The 7594-nt window shown below is 41.3% G+C and overlaps 1 pseudogene; it reads left to right on the top strand.

Annotated features, from left to right (window-relative positions):
* The first annotated feature begins 319 nt into the window (after nt 1-319).
* LOC145156991 (uncharacterized) lies at nt 320-2511 on the top strand (annotated as a pseudogene).
* Nucleotides 2512-7594: the final 5083 nt, after the last annotated feature.

Genomic DNA, 7594 nt, shown 5'->3' with positions numbered 1-7594 from the left:
GGAGACTTCTCGATTCGAAAAGTAGCTTATGTAGAAGGGTTGCAGCACAATCTCATCAGTGTATCACAATTGGTTGTGGGAACTGGGTTGAAGGTTTCATTTGATGATGAGGGATCAGAAATCATTGAGAAGCAATCCAAAAAGGTTCTGTTGAAGTCTGAACGCAAGGGAGAGATGTATCCTTTCAATCTCAACCCGATTCGAGGAAAACCAGCAATATGCCTGCTGTCAAAAGCGAACACTGATGAAAGCTGGTTATGGCATCGACGACTATCACACCTGAACTTCAAAGACATTAATAAGTTGGTGCTTGGTGATCATGTTCGAGGCTTTCCTCTTCTCAATTTTGATAAGGAACACCTATATGGAGCATGTGAAATGGGCAAACAAACCAGAAAGAGCCATCCTACACGTATCAATACAAAGATTGTTTAAGCTCTTGAACTTTTGCATATTGACTTGTGTGGACCTTCGGCTATCGAAAGCTTCGGTGGTAGTAAGTTCATTCTTGTCATAGTAGATGATTTTTCACGCTTCACCTGGGTTTTCTTTCTTAAACAGAAATCAGACGCTACTCCCAAGTTGAAGATGTTCATCAAGCAAGTGGAAGTGCAGCTGCGAAAGCTGGTGAGGAATATCAGAAGCAACAATGGGCTTGAATTCAAGAATAAAGATTTTGAGGACTTTCTGGCTGAAAAGGGGATATCTCACAACTTCTCGGCCCCCTATACACCACAACAGAATGGGATTGTTGAAAGACGAAACCGTTCTCTATGTGAGGCAGCCCGAACCATGCTAAGCTTCGCTTCTCTTCCGCTATACTTCTGGGCTGATGCAGTTGCAACCGCGTGCTATACTCAGAACCGATCCTTACTCAACAAACGATTCTCTATCACTCCGTATGAGATTCTGAACAATCGAAAGCCCAACGTCAAATTTTTCCACGTGTTCGGTTCAAGGTGCTTCATTTTCAATTCTAAAGAGAACCGAAACAAGTTTGACGTCAAAGCCGATGAGGGAATTTTTCTTGGTTATTCACTCACGTCAAAGGCATATAGGGTTTTGAATAAACGTTCCAAACGTATTGAAGAAACATACTATGTAACCTTTGATGACAACTACATGAAGAAAGTTCAAAGAAGCGAAAGTGTCTTGGGGGAAATATTTCCTGAGTCACGACAAGTCTCGGTTCCAATTTCCAACCTGGTTGAAGAATACATGAGGCTATTTGATGAACCAGAAAAGGCTGTACACTCAGAAGCGAAAGCAGCAGACAACAAAATTGATAATCTGAAAAAGATCATTGATGAAGCTGCAAAAGAAATGGCAAATGAACCACCTAAACCGACTAATGGTCAACCCTCTACTGACCCTCCAAACAACAGCTCAACGTTCAAGGGGGAGGGTTCATCTGCACCAAGACCAACCCCTGAGCATCCAACTCCAACCGAGGGGGAGCATCCAACTCCAACCGAGGGGGAGCATCCTGAACCTGACATGGGATACACTTCGCCATTTGAGGGGGAGAAAGAGAATACAAATGACGAAGGTGATCAATCAGAACTTGAAGAAGAAGTAAATGAAGAGTTGGATCCAGCCTATGACCCAAATTACCCTCCTCTAATGAAATGGACTAAGGATCATCCTAAAGCACAAATAATTGGTGAATCATCTGAGCGAGTTCTCACACGTTCTCAATTGAAAGCGAAACAAACTGCATTATTCTCTAATGTTGAATTTTGTATGTTTAATTCGTTTGTCTCCAAAGTCGAACCAAAGACGGTTAATGCTGCACTTGATCACGCTGATTGGGTACAAGCCATGCAAGATGAGCTCCATGAGTTTGAACGTAATCGAGTTTGGAGGCTGATTCCCACTCCAAAGGATGCTTCAGTGGTCGGGTTAAAATGGGTCTTCAGGAATAAGATGGATAAAGAGGGCAACGTCATACGCAATAAGGCTCGGTTGGTGGTAAAGGGATAGTGCCAAGAAGAAGGGATAGATTATGAGGAGACCTTCGCTCCTGTAGCAAGGTTGGAATCTGTTAGAATCTTTCTGGCATATGCTGCTCATAAAAACTTCGAAGTTTTCCAAATGGATGTAAAATGTGCTTTCTTGAATGGAGAACTAGAAGAAACGGTGTATGTTGAGCAACCACCTGGGTTTGTGAACGAGAAATACCCTGATCATTGCTATGTGTTAGATAAAGCTGTATATGGTCTGAAGCAAGCACCGAGGGCCTGGTATGAAACTTTAACTCGCTTTCTTAAAATGTCAAAATTCAAGAAAGGTTCGGTTGACCCAACTTTCTTCCAAAAGAAAGAAGGCGAACATCAAATGATAGTTCATATTTATGTCGATGACATCATCTTCGGCTCCACGAATCCTAGCTTAACGGCTGAATTTAGGAAGTTGATGGAGACTAAATTTGAAATGAGCGCAATGGGTCCGATTAATTTTTTCCTTGGTTTGAATATAAGACAGGGACCAGAAGGTATTTTTATCAACTAGGAGGCCTACACAAAGAACTTGCTGGGAAAGTTCGGTATGACGGGAGATTCAAAAGTAAAGGTTCCTATGGCGTTTGGCACAAAGTTAACACCGTCTTTGGAAAAACCTGCTGTTGACATAACACTCTATCGTCAAATGATATGGCTCTTATGTATCTAACAGCTAGTAGACCAGACATTATGTTTTCTGTTTGTTATTGTGCCAGGTTTCAAGCTAATCCAAGAGAACCTCACATGGTGGTAGTGAAAAATATTTTCCGTTATCTGAAGCGAACCTCTTCTCTCGGTCTTTGGTACCCTGCTAGATCTGGATTTTTTGTTCAAGCCTTTTCTGACGCCGATCTTGGAGGATGTGGTCTGGACCGAAAGAGCACAACTGGTGGATGCCAATTCCTTGACGGTAAACTTGTTAGCTGGCAGTCCAAGAAGCAAACATGTGTGTCTCTTTCAACAGCCGAAGCTGAGTATATAGCTGCAGCATCCTGTACCTCTCAAGTGATATGGATACAAAGCCAACTAAGAGACTACGGGCTAAGTATGAAGAAAATACCTCTCTATTGTGACTCAGAAAGTGCGATAAGAATATGCCACAATCCAGTGCAACACTCAAAGACTAAGCATATTGCACTTAGATACCATTTCATCAAGGACCATGTAGAAGATGGGAACATGGAAGTACATTTCGTTCGGTCCTCTGATCAACTGGCTGACATATTCACTAAAGCCTTACCAGAAACAAGCTTCAATAAAATTTTACAAGGTTTGGGAATAATGGAAGCAGAGTCGGTACCGAACCCTCAAACCTCTCTCTAAAAATTAGACAAGCGAAATAGAGCGAACGCTCGGTCTATTTCGGTTCCGGATTTTTCGGGAACCGAAATGAACCGAACGCTCGGTCTATTTCGGCTCCATAATTTTCGGGAACCGAAATGAACCGAACGCTCGGTCTATTTCGGCTCCAGAATTTTAGGAAACCGAAATGAACCGAACGCTCGGCTTATTTTCGCTTCATTCTTTTAAGGTTTGGTTTCGGCTGTAAATTTTGTTTATTTTTTTTAAGTCTATTTCTTATTCTATTTTCTCTTCCATTTTTTTTATTATTAAGAGTGTTTTGTGCTAATTTCTTTTGGTTTATTCTTCTGTTTTTATTATTTTTCAGAAAACTTCAAAAATCCAAACAAAAAAAAAAATTGGTTTATTTTTCTGTTTTTATTATTTTTCAGAAAACTTCAAAAATCCAAAAAAAAATATTTTTTCGTTTATTTTTCTGTTTTTATTTTTTTTTTAGAAAATTTCAAAACTCCAAAAATATTTGTCTAAAAGTTTTTTTTGTTTTGTTTAGTTTGTTTTGTTTGTGTGGTTTGTTTGTTTGCTTGTTCTTTTTAATTTGGTTCCAAGTACTTCAGTGCAACATAATTTGGAGCTAAGGCAGGTATGATTATTTTCCTAAGCACTAGTTAAGTGTCCCTAGAAGCATGCTGCTGCATGTCGACCGAAGCCTCTAAGACTCAGAGCTAGGCCTTAATGATTCGATCTATACCTATCGTTTCTTCCCAATCAGGCCGTTAAAATCCACTCAAGTCAAGAGCTACCTTACTATTCTCAAATGAGTTAAGAGTTTTCTGCTTTGTCACGTTTCTATAGCAGAGGTACTTTCGGTTCCTTAACCACCCTCCTTACATTCTCCATCAACTTTCGGTTCACCACTGTAACCCTTGAGACTCTCAGCTTTTACCACTGAGGTTTACGGTTGCATAAAATCTGTGTTTATGATCTTAGATACGTACACCACGTGCTGAGTGAAACCCACAATCCAACACCAACAATGAATTGACGGTGAATCTTTATATTCAAGATCTTACTTGTTACCTAACGAAATCTCATTTTATTTTTGAGTGGTCTTTTACGAAATTGTCTAACACCAAGGCATTTCTTCCCAAAAAGATCCAGTTTGTTTTTGTTTTTGAGATTTTTACAATATCTTTAGTCACAACAAATTATATCCAACCTACTTGTTCAACAGACCACATCGGTCTCACAAGTACTTCATCCAACGTTCGGTCTTATGTTAAGAATCGTCGTTCGGTTGAAGATAAGCCACCCTTAGCCTATTATTTAAAAGAAGCCTTTCGGTGTTTCTTTACAAGCACTCGATCGTATTGTTTCGGGAAACCACGCAAGCACTTCAAGTCTCTCTTGACTTTGAAGGAAGAGATTCTAGCCCGGAATCATCTGCTTTATGTCTTCTAACAAACATCACTCACATCCTATACAAATTTCGCTTTCTTTCTTAATTTTTGGCACACACATGCACGAAAATACTTTGTGATTTTCCAAAATTCTGGTTGCTGTTTCCTATGGCCTGTGTGACGTTTTTCTTAGGCGCGAAAATGGCTGTTATCATATCTGGAGCGAAGGTGAATTTGAAAAGACGATATGTGGATAAGATTTTGGGCGTGTGAATTTGAACGGTTCCTAAACCCACGCTTGATGACGTCTATCTGGGGAAACCAAGCTGTCACATCACGCTTTTTCAGGCGACGTTTCAGTGATCGTGTCATCATCACGAAGATTCTTTCTCTCTCCTGGCAACGGTATATAAAGGGTTTCTCACACATATTGTACCTTCTTACCTTCTTCAAATTCTCTCAATACACCAGGCGATCTGCAACTGTTCATCTTCTTCCTTATCTCAACAATGGCGGATTCCTCATCTGTTCAAGATCAAACTGCATCGTCCTCATTGCTCGTGATCAAACCCAATCAGAACATGATCATTCAACTGAACCCGTTTCTGTATGATTCGTACATGCTCCAAGTTGTTGAATGCCTTAAATACTCTCTACTGGTTATCGCACTCACACAGGTGGAATCTGTCCCAATGTCTCTTTTATCTGAAGTCTATTCTACTGCAACCTATGACAAGAACAAGGAGAGGCTCTACTTTTAAATCTTCTCGCGCAAGGCATCAATTTCAAAAGGACGATTATGTTCCCTGTTACAACTTGCCGTCGACGCCTCTGTTATCTCTCCGGATTTCATAACCACAACCCAACTATTTACAATGCTCTACGAGATGGGCTACACTGATGTTCTTACCCAGTCACGAAGGTTAAGAAATCGTGTTTTCCGCCACAATAGAATGGATTGCTTACTCTTCTCAACAAGGGTTTAGCGGAGAGGGTTGCTGGGTCAGATGGTACCAGTAAGGATTTTCTGACCATTCTCTATGGTCTCTACAATGGGATTAATCTCGACTATTGGTCGATTATTTGGTCACAAGTGGTGCAAAGTCTCAACACTTCAACGAGACACTCTGAAATTTCTTGTGGTCGCTTCTGGACCATCATCACGTGAAGGGCTATTGATTCTTTACAAATTCCAGTAATGAAGGATGCCTTGGTCTCGTCTGTGGCTACCTTTCAAACGAAGAAAATCATCTTCTCTGATGCCACAAAGTTCTCCCACAATGGTTCCATACCTGAGACGATGTACAGGTGTGTGTCAGCCGAAAGTAAGGTGATGGCTGAGTACCAAAAGCTTCCTACCAAAAAACCGAGAGTCCTGACTCCTGAACAGCAAGCTGCTTTGGATGCTGTGGAGAAGCCAGCCAACCGAGGGAAAAGGGCAACTACCAAGAAAGTGACAACCGAAGGTCCTTCGTCTAAAGCTTCCAAGTCTAAAAAGCGAAAGGCTGAAAAGGGTGATTCTTCGGCTCCAAAGAAGGTTAAAAAGATGGCAAAGAAATCCAAGATTCCTTCTCCTTCACGCTCAGATAATGATGAGGAGGATGAGGAAGAGGAAATTCAGCATCATGAATCACCGAGAGGTAACACACCTCCTCGTTCTCCAACTCCAACCGAACCTCTTAATGACACAGTTCCAACACCTCCTCCATCTCCACCAAAAACCACTGTTCCAATTTCGGTTGCTCTAATTCCACCACCTCCGACATCTCAACCAACAACTTTTGTACCACCACCACCAGTAAATACCATACCAATTTCTACCACTCCTTTACCACCTCCTATCATTTCCCAAGCAACTACCACCACTACAACCGAACCGACAGTTAACATCAACGTATCTGATACGGGGGCGAATACTGAAACCGAACCTCCTGTTACTTCCAAACCTCTTTCACCCTCACCTTCAACCGATTCTGGTGATACTCTTGGTGGTGATAATATTGAGTTTGACTCGACTTATTACAGTCCTTATCGGCTTCCAATAGACGACGATGAAGAGGCTCCTGTCTCACAACAACAGTTGCAGAGTATTGATGAAAAGCTTGATAAATTGCTTGCCTCTAACAAGTCATACAACGATGTTGTACTCAAGGCTTTTATGGACACCGCTTTTGAGCAATATACTAGCGCCATTGACAAATCGACGAAGGCTGTTGAGGATTCCACTTCTTCTTGCAAGAAGGCCACTACTGAAGTTACAGAACTTGTTCACAGTTCTCAGATTTTTCTCGAATCACTCAAAGGGCATGCTGATACAAATGCAGCTAAAGTGAACACTTCTATTGATTCTTTATCAAAGTCACTAAAAGAGGAGCAAGCTAAATTTGAGTCTGTTCGTTCTTCCATTCAAGCTGAGAACACTTCTCTACTTAGCTCAGTGACTTCTCATCTTCAAACACTCCAAGCTGATTTAGCAAAGGAGAGTGCATTAAAGGAAGATCTTGCACGCCAAGCCTCTACTATAGAAGTTCAGAAAGTTCAATTGGCTCAAGCTGAAAAGGAAATTTCTCTGTTGAAGACTGAGCGAGCTGTATTTCGGAGTTGTGCTGGGGATGTCCAGAATATGCTTACCAATCTTCTTAGTGCTCATGATCCAATACTTACTCTGACCATCAGGAATCATTTGACTTCCAAGCTTCTTCCTGCCCTTGCTCTCTTACATGAAATAAAGGGTGTTTCGGAGAGATTCGTACCTCCAAAACAAGGGGGAGAAGGTGCTCATGCTACTCAACCGAAGGTCACAGTCAAAACCGAACCGAAGGGTAATGAAGCTTCGGGTTCTGGTAATCAAGATAAGAAAAAGGGATTGGATGATGATAGTGATGAAGACGAAAC

Source organism: Lactuca virosa, chromosome 2, assembly GCF_052849685.1.
Source record: "Lactuca virosa cultivar CGN04683 chromosome 2, Lactuca_virosa_CGN04683_v6, whole genome shotgun sequence".
Taxonomy (NCBI): domain Eukaryota; kingdom Viridiplantae; phylum Streptophyta; class Magnoliopsida; order Asterales; family Asteraceae; genus Lactuca; species Lactuca virosa.
The sequence above is the reverse complement of the archived record's forward strand: the minus strand, read 5'-3'. Positions and strand labels throughout refer to the sequence as shown.